The sequence below is a fragment of the Phalacrocorax carbo genome, chromosome 13 (assembly GCF_963921805.1).
Source record: "Phalacrocorax carbo chromosome 13, bPhaCar2.1, whole genome shotgun sequence".
Lineage (NCBI taxonomy): Eukaryota > Metazoa > Chordata > Aves > Suliformes > Phalacrocoracidae > Phalacrocorax > Phalacrocorax carbo.
This window is the reverse complement of record NC_087525.1, coordinates 14,817,140-14,834,387: the sequence shown is the minus strand read 5'-3', so window position 1 is coordinate 14,834,387 and position 17,248 is coordinate 14,817,140. Positions and strand designations below refer to the sequence as shown.

The 17,248-nt window shown below is 42.0% G+C and overlaps 1 protein-coding gene across 9 annotated transcripts in view; it reads left to right on the top strand.

Moving 5' to 3' along the window:
* The window catches only part of ZMIZ1 (zinc finger MIZ-type containing 1), a 358,482-nt gene that overhangs the window by 246,086 nt on the left and 95,148 nt on the right, over positions 1 to 17,248 (top strand). Inside the window, exon 1 of one of the 9 annotated variants that reach the window (XM_064464901.1) lies at positions 9,160 to 9,228. The exons of the other annotated variants lie outside the window; for them this stretch is intronic. The gene's annotated coding sequence lies outside the window, so the exon portion shown is untranslated. Of the gene's footprint in view, positions 1 to 9,159; positions 9,229 to 17,248 lie in introns of those variants that run through there. 9 annotated transcript variants of the gene reach the window in all.

The following is a 17,248-nucleotide window of genomic DNA, read 5'->3' as shown; positions in this document are numbered from 1 at the left end:
CAGAGGAGATGAGAGAGCATACTTGTTTCTCTGTCTTTGGCTGCTCATTAATAGCAATTAATTCTTTTAAGTTTGGGAGGTTTGTTTTTTGTATTTTTTTTTTTTTTACTTTTTCGAAACATCTGTATGTGCTACAAATTGAGGCAATGCATCATTTTCATGCAGGACAAACCCAGAAGTTTTCCACAGAGCTTTTAGCAGTAATTTTTTCTTGGAAATTTTGCTACTTGTGTTTGGGTGTGTTCCCTGGAGGGGAAGACCGTGTTCCAGTTCTAGTCCTTAGAGAACAAAGATACCACAGTACTCTTAAATGGTATGTGGTTTTGGTGCTCCGGATGTGCGCGTCTGGCAATCGATACATGTTGATTTGTACAGGGAAGTTTCTAGACAGTCTCACGGTCCAGAGACCTCTCCTGAAGCTGCAGCATCAGGTGCGCTCTCCCTGCTGTTCCAGAGGAACAGATGCCTTCACAGAAGGCCTAAGGCCGGGGGACTTGCACACAGTATGGAGTCTTGTCCTCCCCAACGCGTGTTGTGAAACAGCATCTTCCTCTTCTGAGCTACCTTTTTTTTTTTTTTTAAAGCCCTAGTCTGTAATATAGATCAAAGGAAGACACCACGCACATACCGCACTTTCACTTCTGCCGTGGAGCCGCTCTGGCGGTTTGGTAGGTTGCAAAATGTGACAAGTGCTCTTGATATCCCAAAGTACCAATAGTGTACTAGCGCTGCTTACAATGTATTTTACATAATGGTTCTCTGCTCTCAGAGACTAGATCAAAAGGTTTGGCCTCTCCTTGAGGAACATTTTTAGAGATAGAGTTTTGTGGACTTAAGAAAATATTTATTGGTCACTTAAAACTTTTGTGAAACCTTGTGATTTTCCTCTTGTACAAACTTTGCATGAGCAGAGCGCTTACCATTTTGTTGTCTTGACCCTAGTTAAATTTAAAGTTTTCAAACAGTAATATTTCTAGTGAAGTAACATTTATTTTTATGTATTCGATAATGCAAAAAGTCCCGACTTCCACATTCAAGGTGGGAAATGGAATGCTGCTTGTGTACAGCGCATTAATAAATGACTTCTGAAAAGGACGGTAGCAAAATCAAGCTACGGTTGTATTTTTATTAAAGGTGCTCTTAATTTTGTGAAAGTTTTTAGTTTTAAATTAGAATTTTAGGAATTCGGTAACTCTCTGATTTCTGTAGATGATGTTCTGTTTAAACAAAGCAGTTTTGAAAAAACGCAAGTCTCACCGCGTGATGCTGGAAGTGAATCTCGTGGCCATCTCCCCTCGCGTCCGTGGGAACGGGTCTGTTTGGCCGCCTCACTTCCTGTTTTCATCTCCCCCTGTAGCAGCTACCCAAGCAGACAAAGCTTAGCCGAATACTCTTTCTTATCTCAGCTCTTCTGTGAAGTAAAGAACCTGGCTTCCGAAAGATGGAACTGGAAATAAGGAGGCAGCTCGGTTGCTCGAGTCTGGGGGGTGCCGCCAGCAATGCCGTTGCAGGTCAGAGACTTGGGTTCTGGAGAGACTGTCCCCTGGCTCGTCTTGGTGGAAGACTTTCTTGCTGTTGTACGCACCGCAGGTGTATTCGCTAAACCTGACTTATTGCAATACACCTGAGACCCACTAGAACTGAGTAATGTTTAATCTTCTAAATATTTACTTTGCTTTGCTTTGTTTCCCTAAGGGATTAAAGGCTTGATACTAAATTGGTTTTTAGTCCCTGTTTTTTTCCTTCGGGGGACGCAGTGTCTCTTGTTGGCCGAACCTTGGTTACTTAGTTAATGGACTTTATGTCTCCTGAAGTAGCAAATTTTTTGAAGGTGGAGGAAGGCAAATGAGGGGAGAGGAACAATTTTGAAGGTTCTCTATTGAAACTTCTGTTTTTGTTTATTTTTTTTAATTCTCCTAAATACACAGTCAAGGAAGTGACATAATTGCATACACTTTTAATTTCCTCGAGGCTCTGTGTGGTCTTCATCCAGCTTCTCAGATGTTGGCTACAGATGTTTAAAATCGCTTCCTCCCAATTAAACATCTGCTCTTGAAGTGACAAAGTGTAAGACCACATATGTCTGAAAGGCCAAGGTATGCACAGTTTTTGTTAGTAGATATAACAGAAACTTTTTGCCTTGCCTCGGCTTTTAATGCACAGACGGTGAGAAATTGCTCTGCTTATTGAGCTCCATGGGGGAGACTGAGCGCCCGTTTTAAGTACGCGCTTAAAAATGTGCTGCTTCTTGTTGATCTTCTGCGTAAATCTTCTGGATGTCTTTTATTCAGGGATGTCACTTGCTCTACTATCTAAGGGTTATTTGCTGTCCCACTTGGGAATCTTCTTAGATCAAAAGTAGAGATGTGAGCTGATCTGGTGACTTTAGTTGGAGAGAATATGAAAAAATTAATTTTTTAAAAACTTGGTGCAGTATGGCTGTTGTACTAAATGAGGATTCATGTAGCCAGTCTCATCCTTTGATCACTCGATGCCTAGTGGTCTTGGCCTGAAATGGCAGCGGGGTAGATGTATGCAGGAGGAAAGCTGGCTATGAAAAAATGGTAATAACGGTACTGCGTCTGGGAGGAGAATGGAGAAAATGGTAGAGTGTTTTTTTGTTGTTGACAGAGGTAGAATATTGAATATTGATGACGTTAGATGGAGGTACGAAAAGATTAAAAGGAATTAATTACTGAAGATGTCATAGAAAAATCTTGGGTTTATTCCATGGGGGAGAAACCAACAAAAAGCAAACAGTGGCAAGGAAAAACCTTTGCTGATGGAAATTCAGCAATTTAAGTCCAAATTAAAACACGTATGGCAAAACAAGTTGAATTAAAATGTGTGGGGAGAGTTTGTTGTGTGTGTGTTGTTGACACACTGTGGTGTTAGATAATAACATTCCTTTTTCATTTCTTTTGTTATATCTTAGTCTGCAGAAGTGCAAATGGGTTGTAAAAGCCTGATGTGCTTTGCTGCATCGGTCCTGCTATGTAGCTGTTTTAAGGGGTGGTGGTTTTTTTTTTTTTTTGGGGGGGGGGGGGGGAACACTAAATGAGAAACATTCCAAAATACAGGTGAGGGATAACATTTCAGGGATGCAGCCTACTGATTAAGAGCTTACTAGGCATTAGATGACAGAAGTGAAATGAAATGTTCTCAAAAAAATGTAACGTTTCTCTAAGCAGAATCCCTAGGTATGAAACTCTCTTGAACTGTGGACAACTGCAACGTGAGCAAGAGATTAGCAAATTTTCAAAAGTAACTTAGATCTGAACAAAATAACCAGGCAGTATCTGTTTTAAGTCCTTTACTTCTTGATCAAAAGAGATTTCAGAGAGGCTAAATACAAGATAACGAATTAGGCGATGTAGGCATGTGAGCTGAACTGTGACCAGTGCACTCATTTGGTATAAGCTGCTGAACAGCTATTGATGGTAACGAGATAACCCAGGCTATATCACAACCCAAACCATAGCTCAACCCATTAACAACATCTAGAACTCAGCTGTTACACTCACATCCCTGATTATAAAGATACGTCTTTTTAAAAGGAAAAAATATATCACTCCTGGCCTCCTTACGTTGTATAAGGTTCTCTTTTAAACAAGTTATTAAAAACCTTAGTTCTTGCCTTATTCTGTTCATTAGATAGCTAAATATTTGTTATACCAAGTACTGGCTGTAGTCGAAGTCTTCTCTGTCCTAGGCAGGTAACTTCATCTGCCTCAGTCGCGAAAGAAGAAAGCACAGAACGTTTCCAAGGACCTAACGCATGGTTTTTCTGGCGCCCTGATGCGGTGTTGCTGGGTTGTGGTGTTGATGCTACTGGGGCTCTCAAAGATCCCACGTGAGATCAAGGCCAGTTGCACTAAGAAACGCTGCAGACAGTTCGAAGGTCCTTTCTTTGAGGAACTTGTAAGTGAGGTAGGCAGAAAAGACAGAGGGTAGATGAAGGCAAGGGCTGGGGAGGAAGCGGTGGGAACTGAGTTCACCCTGTCCGAGAACTGGGAACTGCTGTCTTGAGTCTCCCAACTGCCTTGATCACGCAGTCGTTTTTCTGCTACTGCTGTTTTGGAGAGAGAGGGTAGAGAATTTTCTGTAGTTAAGAGACTTCCTTCTGGATTTGACGTCGTCATCTTAAATGACGATAAGCCTCCTGTGGAAACAAACAGTGTTAACTCAGTTACAAGAGCTTTTGGACTAATTGCAATTTACCACCGTGAGTTCTTTCTGAAAGCAGTCAGAAACCAAATTTAACCAAACTTCAGTTTAAGGATCACGTTTTTATGGTCAGGTTACGGGTTTTGGTTCAGGGCAAAGCAGTCAGCAGCAGAAGGGAGCCAGTCTTGCCACGGGGGCTGAGGGCTCTGAATCAGCACCCAACACTGTGCCCCTGAGAGCACGGCGACCTCCCCCTCGCCTGCCTATGGGATGTACCGGCAGCCCTCCTCGCTCGACTGCTCCCTGAAGTGAGGAGAGCAGACGAGCAGTGGATTTGCTGTTATGCACTAGTGTAATCGATTATGTTAGTGTGTGGAATTCCTCCCAAGCAGGGCTCAAACGGCAACACAGTGACTTCTTTCCTTTTTCTCTTCTCTGTTTTCTGTCTTTGTAAATATAACTAGTTGTGCTGGGGGTTGGGTACTGCTTTTATTTCCTGTTTCTGGGCAAGAGTGCCTTCTTCTCCGTCTCTCTCGTTTTTTCATTTACAACCACAGAATGGAAAGTGTGCCAGGTTACTCGGGAGGATTTGGTCTGGTTTGCACGAATTCCCAGCGTGGCTCCCTCCCCAAAGCACACCTCAATCTCGAAAGATTTTCCTTCCCCATGCTGCCGCCTCCCAGCTCTGCCCTCCGGGACGGCAGCAGCAGCAGTGTCCCCCTGTCTTGGTTGCTGCAAGGGCACCGCTTGCTGCTCTGGCAGTTAAATGCAAGAGTTAAAAGAACATATGGATTTTCCTTCAGACACGCAGCCTGTGTTGCAGCTTACTTGCTAGCTTGCATTACAGTTGATTGACACAGTCATCCTCAGTCATGTTAACCATGACACTGAAGTGATGTTTTCCCACACCGTTTTTTCTTACCTGTGCATTCTTCTGCCTGCAGGATGACTGCTCTAGGAGCGTTGTTGCTTAAATATCAGCTCTTTAATCTGATGTAATTATTTGGAGAATGTTTTCATGTTTTTGATGAAATCGGATATCTCAGTCGATACTTTGTCTGCAAGTAACATAAATATTTTAGAAGAATCATGTAAATTACGTTCCACGTTTTAGTAGGTTTGGGTTATTACTTGCTTTCCTGTGGCATTCTGTAGGGATTCATGCTTTTTTTTTTTTCTTCCTTGCTGAATGGCCAGAAATCATTCTTGCTCTTTTATGAGGCAATGCCAAAGTCTTAAGAACTTAGTTGTATTTTTAAAACTAAAAGTTAACAAGTAATACTGATAATTTCTGCTATGATGATATTCTAATCCTCCTTGTGTCTCTGGGCAATACTGTAACTCCAGTGATTAGTCATAGGAATGTTAATTACATTGGACCTATACTTCTTCAGCCTAGCTGATGTCTCCCTGTGGCTGTGATGATACTTAAGACAAAACAAAATGTTGATTTGATCAATATTCCCTTTTTGGTTTTTTTTGCCTCATCACTAACTGATGGGACTTGCATTCTTACTCCCAGAGTATGGAAACTACTTGTACGGGCTTTCATGTTTTGGTTTTAAGTAGCTCCAAATTTAAAGGCATTTCATTTTTCCTGATTGATCTGTAGCTTTATTTGGGAAACTGTATTCAGGAATGTAAATTAAGCTGCAACAGAAAAAACAGAAATGTGTGTGAATATGTTGGGTTTTTTTCATACTGAGGCCAGTGGAGAGAGCACAGGTCAGAAGTGAACTGGCTTAGAAGTGTTATCATATATGGTTTCCCCTTGAAGCCAATAAAAAAATTCAAGCAAGAGTCATCATCTATTCCCATCCTTCCTAAAATATTTTCTGTAGAGGAACTGCTACCAAAGATGAGGAAAAACTGAAGTAAATCCTGGTTGCTTTCATGGCGAACCCAGGAATGAGTCTGTTCTCCACATGTGGAAAAAGAACATGGTGCTGCCGACTTGAAATAGTTTGCTTATAGTGTACTGGGAGGAGGCTTGCAGAGAGTGGCGTGTGTCCGGCATGGGAGTAGGAGCGCAGAAGTGATATATCGAGGGTTACTGAGAAACTAGGATTCTCTCTCTCCCATCCTCCTCTTTCCACCAATGTGAAAAATACATGAGGAACCAACTTTCTGTTTCCCTCCGTCTTTCTCCCCCTTACTCCTGGGAACATGAGAAGATTTCAAAGAACATTAGGAGGCACATAAGTCTTCTCAGCTTGCTGAAGCAGTCATTTCTCTCTTCTGAATGGCAAAGCTGTCGAGCAGTATTGAAGGGTACTCATTAACTCTTTTGTTCTGGTTTTGTAAAGCTGGCTTCCATTTCCCCCTCTCTGATTTTACATATAGGAGTTTATGACAGACCCCTCTGATTCTGATCTGATCGAAGTGAGGAGACTTAGTTGACTGAACTTTGCTCCTTCAGCAGAGATGAGAGCTACCATTAAAGCCCAGAAAGTGATGGCAGAATGGAGTGGAGAGAGCACTACAATATAAACCCTAATTTGCTCAGGGCTATAAATATTAAAATTACAGGCCTTTACCCAGAAGAATTCTTCAAAGAAGGTAATGGTGATTCAAAGCAAAAGAAAGTAAATTTGTAGAGGACACCCTATTCATGGGAAAACAGGAATGGTTTTGAAGATATCTGAGGCACTGTAGGATCTTCGTCTTCCCTTCTTGGAAGGACCCAGCTCCTGAAGGTTTACTGTCTCTAATCCCTCATCACAGAAGCTATCTTTAAGCATAAGGCAGATTCCTTTTTCCATTGACGTAGATTTCTGTAAATAAATCTACCATTCCCTTTCCCAAAGTAAAAAGAAATGTAAGTTTTGTAACTTTATTTCTCCTATTTTTGGTAAAAGTGATTGGCTTTGAATCTACCAGTTTTTTCTTTGCAGGTATGAAATTATATTACATCTTTTTAAGAAAGATTTTGTTGTGAGTCATTTTAAAGGCTGCACAGGGTTTTCTAGACAGCAGCCCTCCAGGCCAAGATAAGTGGCCAGCAGAGTAACACTAATGTGTATTAAGCCTCCTTTAAATAACCTGCCAGCACTTTTTCATTTAAAATGTTGATGATAAAGGTGCACTAGTCAGTAAATAGTTCGGAGAGCTGACAGTGACTGGTCAAAAGTTAAGAGCGGTGGTGATACAGGTCACAATTCCCAAAGCAGACCTGAGGTTCCTCAGTTCTTGGATGCTCAACTGGAAATATGTTAAAGATGCTTAAGTTTGAGCTGCAGGAGATTTAGCGCTTTTAGAAAGTCAGACCCAGTTATGCTTTCTCAAGTCAAGGTATCCAAAAGTTTAATTTCTTTTGAGTATCTTCTCCAAATTGTACTTCGTTATTTAGGTCAGTCTCACTACACTTGAACTTTCACTTCAGCTTTTGTAGTTAAAAGGGAAATGCTTCAGTGTGTATTCTCCAAGTACTTTAAGAAATTAAGCGATTAAAAGTACAGTTGTCTGGTTAAGCTTCCAAATAATATGTTCAGCTCTAATGTTAACTTACAAGTGGATTTAAATATGAAACAAAAAGCAAAATCACATTTACAGCTTAAGGGAACGTGCAAAATTCTTCTGGTTTTACTTTGAAGGCTTAATTAGAAATAGGTCTCCATCAGACCTCCCGTCCTAAAGCTTTTGTCTTGAACTGTTCAATTCTCAATGTTCAGTCTTTTGGCTGTGGACAATCAGCCCATCAAGGTAATGTGCTGTATACAGTGGACAGAAAGACTAATCTGATGCATATTGATTAAAAAGCGGGCAGTTCCTGTCATTCACAGCGGAAGGGGAAGGATTCTTGACTTGATCGAGGTATTTCAAAGCGTCTCTCAGGCACAAGGTTCCTTTCTGGTGCCTGTATGTCATTAAAGCGCTACTTTTGTGAAACTCTCCATGCAGCGTTGCAGGAGAGAAGTAAGAAATAGTGTTAAATACTGATGGATAGGTTCCAGGTTATGGAGTAATGTATATTTTCATAGCTATACTATTGCTGCATATTCTAGCAGAATGTAAATTATTTAACAGATGGGTGAAGTTATTAAAAATCTTGAAGTGTGAACCTTAGTATTTCTCTGTATTCAGATATAGGAAAAGCGTGTTTTGGTGGTGGGGGTGGGGGTTAAAGCCCCCAGTAAGCTTCTCTGCTGTTTCATGAATGCAGAAATTCACTATGTTAAAAAATAGAAACTTCTTAGGTTTTCTGTCAAGTTCCCTGTGTAGGGTTGTTCCTTATGCTAGGTTTCCTATGGCTGTCCGTGGCGTATTTTTAATCGCATCAGGGAGTGGGGGTAATTTTCAGTAGTCATAATAAATATTACTTCATTTCAGAGAAAACACTGATAATATGTTACCGTCTAATTTTGTCTCCTGCATTGTCTAGTTATGGGAAACTCTGCAATAGCTGTAGTTGTTGGAAATACACCATTTTTATAATTGATCCCTGCACTGGGAATCGACGGCTGGTTTAGGTCATAATCGGTTTCCTGGAAAGAGCTTGTCCATAGTGAAGTTCTGAAAAGCCTCTTTAATTTTGCCTTTCTATGAAAAGGAGCAGGTCCCACATGACACCTGATGATTCTTCTCAATCAAGTAGAAACTTTTACTGAGAGGAGTTTCTGAAGAGGAGAGAAATAGTTCAGCAGAGATAAAGCACGATGTAGTGTAGACCCTGAGGCTGCGGCCGCAAACCTACCTCTGGATTCAGAAGTGAGATGGTCAATAGTGAGGTGCCCCAGCTAGTTATCCTTGCCAAGCAGAAGGGTTAACAGTCCGTGGTGTAGTAGTATGATAACAGCCCTGCGTGGCTGTTGGGACTGAAGTCAGCGTCGCAGGACAGGACAGCCTTGCTGCATGGGAGCTTATCAATGGCTCTTCGTCGTTAACATCATTGCAAGGCGGGGACTTGCTCTTAGTCCCAATCAGATGTGTTTATGTACATGCCAGAAGCCCTCTTTTAGTGCGATCACATAACCCCTTGATTGTAAACTTAATTTCAACGGAGAGCCAGTAAAGGCGACACAAGACACAGCTTCTTGCCGGTACAAACTGCATCTACACTTGGTAGGAGCTGCCAGTATAACTCTCTTCTATGGTTGTGCTGCGAAATATTTCTCAGAGTAGAGTAAGCCTAAAAGACTTTCAGCCTTACGTAAAGAAATACATACACACCGTTAAAGAGAAATATTGCAGAATTAAGATGATAGAAAGAAAAATCAAAAATGTGAGTGTAGCTTTTTGGTAGGAATGTGCGGGATTGTTTGTTGATGATCTCAAATGGAGAGTTACTTTTGTGTTGTGTGGCAATAGTATGTTTTGGTAACTTCGTGTTCTCAGCTTCTTTAACCCACAAGCTATGATGCTTTAAAATGAATCACAGTTTAAGAAGGATTAAAAGCTCCTCGTGAATCCCTCTATATCTATATATAGATATATCGTTATCTGTAGTGCATGCCCTTGTATTTTGTTCTGAGCTATTGTGTTTTCCTGGTTTTATTTGACAAGATGCAGTTGTACTATCTATATAAGGAAGGTGCTTCTTAAATCGAAATAATCAGTGTTGAAGGGTTAAAAATCTGAGGTCCTATTAATGTAAGGAAATGCTGACGCAAGTTCTTCAGTCCTTTTCCTGACAGAATACCCATCTTTAATTTGCTTGTCTCTTTACCCATATAACATTGTACATCTGTCCTTGAAAACAGCTCTTGCAGCATGAGCATAGCCAGTGGAGTCAATTTAGCAAAGGTTGCTGTCTGTGTCCTAGCAATGCAGGCAGCCAGCCTGGAGCTACGACTTGTAATCAGCTAAACAGGTATATGAATAATTACTAAAGATAGAAGTCTCTGTTAATTGCTGGTTTTAATCTTGTTCTCACAAATTGTTACAGAATTATGCCCCACACGCACATCCTCTGCCCCCCCCCCCCCCCCCCCCCCCCCCCGCCCCAGCAACATGTCAGAATGAATCTTTTTTTCAGATTCTGAGTGATCTAGTAGATTTTGGAACATTTTTAGTTTTAAGATCCTTGCTATTATTTAAGCATATAGTCCTTTATATTCACTTTAAAGCTTTGTTCCACTGCCAACATGGTGGAAAGAAACTTGGCACTGGAAAAGCGTGAGGCCTGAAGTGTTGGGAGTTGACTGAGACCAGTTTGCCAGTTTCTGAAAGCAAAAACTGATATTAGGCTGTTGTTTCTCTGAAAATGATTGTCTACCAAAATGTTTCCTTGACAAATCTGAGCAAAACCACTTTTCTTTTCTGACCATTTCCTTTCCTCTGCAATCACTGTATATTTGATTATCAAAACAGACAAAATGATAAAGATCCCCCTAGTTCTGTCTTCTTGTTGCTAATGCAGTAAATCCTCCATGGTAAGTGGGAAAAATTAAGGGATGCTCTTAGAGATTGATTAGTGTATTGGGGGGAAGAGTGGCAGTGACTGCATTTGGTCTTCACCAAGAGCATTTTGCCTTATTAGGCTACTTTGCAAGCTAAACTGTACTTTATCTCCCAGTCTGCTAAAAATAACTCTGTATGGCCTTCTTGCAGATTGATATAAAAAGTGTATGATGATGGTACATGGATTTGTTTAAATACAAAGCTAGAAGCATGAGCTGGCCTCCAAATGATGAATGTCTTTGTATTCCAGAATGGCAGCTTTCCAAGACAGTGATGCATAGTCACCAATTTGTAACTTTTCTTCTAATTTGTAACTTTGGACTTTTATCTATTTATTTATATAATCTCTCATATGTTAGATATGGCATCTTTAAACAGCTCTACGCACCTTTGATGGTTTTCTAGACTCTGCAGTTGTCTTGGAGAAAGTGACATACAGTGTTGTTTTCAGATAGATTTGTTTTTTAATTAAAAAATATATACTGCATCTCAACATATGCATTTGAATGCTGTCACAGTTCACTCATAGCACAGAAAAAGGACTCTGTCATTAATTTTCCTGTGTATAGAGTGTAAATACTGTGGCTAACGAAGGGCATATCTTCTCTTTAGATCTTTTGTTACTCCATTTATGTCCCACTTAGGATGTGTCTATCACATACACCTTCTCACTGCTGATACTTTCCATATTTTAGTGGATTGTTTCTAAAAAGTAATTATTAAAAAAAGGATATAAGCAACTAGCCTAGGTTTCCTCTCAAACCTACTTTTGGATTAGGGGCAGCTCAGTAAGATGGGGCCGACAGGCTTGTGCAGAGGGGAGGACAGCGTGGACTGAGCCGCTGCCCGGAGAGCTGGAGCAGCCCTGCTCACCGCACCGCTCCGAGGGGGCTGGAATAAGAAGTGTCGACTGGAGGTGAATGCGTGTATAACCGAGAAGCTAAAAATTAAAGGAAAATAGTCACTGGGATTGAGTATTTTCATGGAGGGCTTATTCTTTTGAAATCTTAATGAGGAATACTCAGACAATTTATATTTCTGAAAAATATTGCTAACAGTCCAAACAGCACAAACCAGATCTAACACCAAGACCAGGAGCCCTAGCGGGGCTTCTACTTTCCAAACTTCGGTTTCATTTACTCCTTCGGATCTCTTTAGTACTACACAGCCTCACAAGCAGCTGTTCTGAGAGTTCTCTGCCTCTTCCAGCGAGACCTGGTTAGGTTGCTGTCTTCAGAGCTGCCTCCTCATCCCCTTGAAGAGTTAAGCAGGGAAAGAGGAAGTAGCTGTAATTAACCCACAGGTTGCCAGCGGTGGGGTGGCGCTTCAGCTACAAATGGCTGCACGCTCAGTGAAAACAGATATTGTGACTGAGGAGGTAATCTTGAGCATCTCAAAAAAACCAGCACAAGAACACAAAGTGCATAGTAAGACTTTCTTAGAGAGGCAGGCTAATCCTCATTGCCTTTGGAAGTCTTCTTCATGTTTAACAGGTTTTAGTCCTTTGCAGAACATATGAATGCTAAATGTTTGAAATCTGAAGAAACAGTTGATCAGATATTCCTCCGAAGTGGCATCAGGCTAAAAATGTCTAAACTATATGAGGAAAATTGAGCATTTTGCAAAATGTGGTATAAAAAAATCTATGTAAACAGAAGTTAGTGAAAAATATGGATGTTTTAGGAATCCATTTGATCATGCTGAAAAATTTGATTTCCTATGGAAAGGGCTTCAGTTAATTTCTATTTCTTTCTGATTTGCTGGAAGAGATGTCATGAACGCTCGCCCAGGTGCCAAAAGAGGCACTGAAAGCGGAGACGCGCACTGCGGACGTTTGTGCCGTGCTCCAGTCTACCGAGGACTTTGAATGGGAGTATCTAAATATTAAGACATCTCTAGAATTTGGAAAAACAGTGAAGCTCCCATGTCAGAAAAAGCAGTTTTTAAAACATTTATTAGTATTTGTAGCAAAATAGATGCAGTAAAAGAAGGGCAGAGCATCACAGGCGGGGTATGTTCTGTCCGTCTTTAGATTTGCCTGATAGACAAGTAGGCGTGGGAGGGGGCAGCTGCAGTAGTTCTGTTGCTGGTGAAATAGTTCTGGAGACAACTCTGAACTGGTGCCGTCATTGTACAGTGATTTTTTTTGTTGTTGTTGTTCTGTAAAGCCTCTCTTCTGACTGTCATCCTCCATTACAGATGTGATTTTTCCTTGGTGTACTTCATTCCTTGTTTCTGCATGGTTTAGTTGCTTTTGCTTCTCGGTTTTCTGTAAAAGTATAGCTGTGAAGAGAATCAAAGATACAAATATGATGAATGTGGCTTCACTCTGTAATTCTTGGGGTTTTCCCCCCATATTTTGTTGTAATTTTACAGAACATTTTGTTTTCCTGCACGTGGTAAAGACATTTAATCAAAAGAAGGAAGGAAATAGAGATTAGAAAATGGCAACGTTATGTTTTATTAGATGGATTTAAGGCATCCGTCCTTTTCCAAAGATGATGGTAGTTGGCAGAGGTCTTTTTCATCGCAGTGGCTACAGATCTGTCCTGAGCCCCTGCACAGTTTGAAGGAATGATTTTTCATAATTGGGTAACAGGAACATGAGCGTTTCCATGGTCTTGAAAATGAAAAAGGGCGTAAGTCTCTTTCAGAAGATTTTGAGTGTTTGGGTCCAATTGTTGTGTGCATCCAAACCAGCATTCAGTGTGTCCAGGTGCATGGTCCAGATCAGAGGGTCCGTCAAAACATTTAGCTACCAAGGGCACATGCCCTTGTGTGGTCGTGGACAGCAGGAGGAAGGGAAATGCTGTGTTGTTATATTTTGTAACTTTGCTACCTTTGATTTATAAAGCTTGACAAAGAAGGGGACGGAAGGATAAGTACTTTAGTCATAGTAATCTTTGATTTAAACAAGACAGGACTAAACCACATAAGAGAGTCTTTTTTACTTTGCTTTTTACACTGGGTTTTCCTCTCACACCTCCCTCTGGATGGAGTTGGTCTGATCCTCGAAAAGTGGGTTATGCATGAAAGGCATTTGATGCAGAGTCAAAGGATTTTTTTTATTGCCCCTCCCCGCCCCCAAGTACATGGTTGGTTTCTGACTGGGATGCAGCCCTGTGATTTATAACAGCTTCAACTGACTCAGCCTACTGTGAAACATTAGGAAAAATCCACAAGGCCACTGATCCACGTATTCAGCTATGTAATTGTAAACCTTCTGAAGAGTTTTTGGAATCCTTTGAATCAGTAGTAAAGTATATACATATCCAGGGAACTAATTCTTGGGCAAATAACCTGTTCGAGACAAATGTTGTAAGGAACTACCCTGCTGTGTTCAGCAGTGCAGCAAAACTGATGAAAAAAGAACGGTCCCCAAGATAAACCTTTAAATCTTTGGTCATAGAAAATTTGCATTGCTAAAGAGTTATATTATGACTCAGTGGGCAGTTAACTGGTATTACAGCTACTTGAAGAGAATTTCCTTACCCCTTGTGTTTTCTTTCTCTAAACAACTTTTCTGCTCTTTCCTCTGTGCACCTCTCATAACGAAATTAGAGAGGAATGTGGTGATGTCCCCCCGTGTACAGCCTGCTTGTTACTGAAGCATCCAAATGAGGGGTGTTGATCTCTGCCCCTCTGCAGCCTTTCCTCCTTTTCCTCTTGGCGGTCTGTGTCCTGATTACAGGTGTTCATGTATTTGGTTCATTTTTGGCAATATCACAAAGAGGTGCAAGGAGGGGCGAAAGCAAGAATTACAGCCAAAGGCTACCTCGCTTGAACTAGTTGAAGATAAGCATTGTGCCATTTATTTTGAGCCATCAAAGGCACCTGAGCTTACAAATCTGCCCACATCACTCTCTTCACCATAAAAATCGGTGTCCCATGGGCGTGCAGGTCTGTTGCAGCATCGTGACTTAAGGGTGGACTTCCGACTTGTTAAAAATACGCTCTTTCAGAGAGAAGCGCCTTGGCATAGAGAGCAAAGAGCGGTACCATACGGATGTGCTGGTGGTGATTTATTTCTGTGCCAAGTGACAAACTGACGGAACTGAGTTTTGGGAGGATTCTGATCAGTAATACTGCTTGGCGTCGACAACATGTTAAATGGACAAATGCTGCCTCCGGTTTGGAGGTAAATGGGATGTCTTTGAAAAGATTTTAATTCTTCTCCATAATCAGCTAGGGGTGGCCCAGACAAGTGTCTCCTCCTCCCCCCGTAGGACTGAACGATGCCCTGACGCCCTGCCTGCCCTCCCCGTGGGGCTGAGCATCTCGCTGGCCTGGCGGGCGAGCGGCCGCACGGGATGCGAGTGGCTGGGCACGCCACCGGGCAGCCGGATCCCTGGGGCACCAGTAGCCGCACAAAGCTCAACCAGAGTGCTGCATCTAAAAGGTGCTTCCCCCGTACGGACCTGCTTTTCCCACTAGTAGATGTCTTCGGTGAGCCTTGTGAATAGTTATCACTGCCTGAGATAACCTTCCCTGTGATGTAATTTGACATACTGCTGTCAGTGGGGCTTAAACATAGTAATCTTTAAAAGTGATTGGGAATTTGCCCTAGAGAAAAAACTGTTATGATTAATTTCTACAAATGATAAACCACTCCTTCTTCAAAATACTACATGCTATGAAGTGTGATTTAATCCATTTAACTACAGAGCCTGATGCTTCTGACAACTGTGACTCAAATGTCATCACAGAAAGTGATATTTCAAGTGGCAGGGTGGGATTAGAAACCTGCTGAAGATTTGTCAAAGGAGAAGTAAGTACATAATTTTTAGATAAGTGATTTGTCTACTCTAAACCACTTCTGCTGAGAAGACAGGCAGCTGAAAAGGGAAACTTACACTGTTACACTAGAAAGAGCGTTTAATTGTGTGTGGGGGGAGGCAATCCTCTTACTTACCGTGGCAGGTAGAGAGAAGAACGCAGGATACTGGGGAAAAGAGTTTGCTATACAGAAAAAATAAAATTCTTTTTTCCCGCATAAACTAAGATTTTAGTGAGGCTTCTACGAGGAAGGAGCCAGTCTCAGTATCTGGGACCTCGCAACTGCCTCATATGTTCTTTTGGTGTTTTTTTGAAATACGAAGTAACACTATGGTGGCTTATGAACTGTGTGAAAATGTTGGAAATGCAGTACAACCTGAAACAAGCACAAAAATGTACATTCTGTGCCTGTCTAGAATTTATCTAGAGTTATAGTGAATTATGAACTTCATTCACGTCCACCAAGTCTGAACTCAGTGCAGTTACGTTAGGGGAGTAATTCGGTCCTTGTCTGGGATTATCAACATCCTTCTCTTGCTTTGCCAGTCCTCCAAAACTCGTGCTTGCTATTCTCTGTTCCGCCAGCCTAGCTGTGTAATTTACATCTCCTTAAGGCATCCATCCGCTCCAAAAGACAATAAGAACAGTTGTATGAGGTTCCGTACTTTCCTTTTGCGTGACTGAATCTCAAATCTGATCAACTGCGATGGAAACTATATTTTGCATAAGGGTTTGTTCCAGCAGCCCCGTGGGTCCGCCTCGGTCTCTGAGGGCCCGGCGGAAGGCTTGCCGGCGCCGTACGGACTGCCTGCCGTGGGTACCGGCCCAGCGCCGTGTTTCGTACCACCTGTAGCAGCCATGTCGTTGAGACATCTTCCTTCGGTCAGGCTTGTGCAGCTCTGAGATTGCAGAAGTGTTACGGAGGGTTTGGTTTGCAGTACTGCGTCGTCTGATGGCTGAGGAGAGAAAGCAATAACCCTGTCTGACAGGCTGACCTTGAGCTGGTACTTCAGGAGTGGAAGTTGGGTGAAAAGCACGCACACCTTGTACTTGTTTGAAGTGGATTCCCTGGGAAAAGAAAAAATGAACATGAAATCTGACAATGCTTTTTTGTGGAATCATTTTTCAGAGAAGAGCTGCTCTTTGATATCTCTGATAGTTAGCTGCTCCGATCTGTCATGTTGCAGACTCTCTGCTGAGGTGTTTACGAAGCATGGTTAAGTGACTGTAAGCATGGCAAGGAAAGCCGAGGCTGTTTTTTTTAGCTGAAAGGAATTTTGCTGGAGAGCCAGTATCTTTTTTTTTTTTTAATTCCCCCTCTTTTTTTTTTTTTTTTTTGTTGCTTCTATTTCACTCGGTCTTTTTGCTGGAACCTGCAGCTAGCTTGGCTGCAAAAGGGCCGGGTGCGCCTTTAAGAGGTGGAGGTGCCTTTGTGCAGGTTGTGCCGGGGAAGGAAGTGGCTCAGCACCGCAGGAGGCTCGCAGGAAAAGGCTGGTGCTCGGCTGGCCACAACTTAAACTGCCAGTTTTCCCTCTGAGGGGAGCAAAAAAAATTGTCACACATTAGCTTCCTGTTTGGTTTTGGTCTTTTGGGGTTTTTTTTGGTTTTTTGTCTTTCCCTTTTCCACTGTCACTGAAACGCTGTCCACCGAAGGCTGCGTTGTGGTACCGTTTGATACGTGAAACTTGTTTAAAACTCTCTGATGGGCAGTGCTGAACTTGGCGTGGCGTGGGAAAGGGCGATGCTGTTAGGAGCAACCAGGCGGCCGGCAGAGATTAAAAAAAAAAAAAAAAGACCCCCAAACCTGAAGCAAACAACCCAAACACGGCTGTCTCGGTGCTGGCAGCGATTCCAGCTGTCACCCGCAGCCCCACTGCCTGCGTGTGCCTCAGTTTCCCCTCCGCGG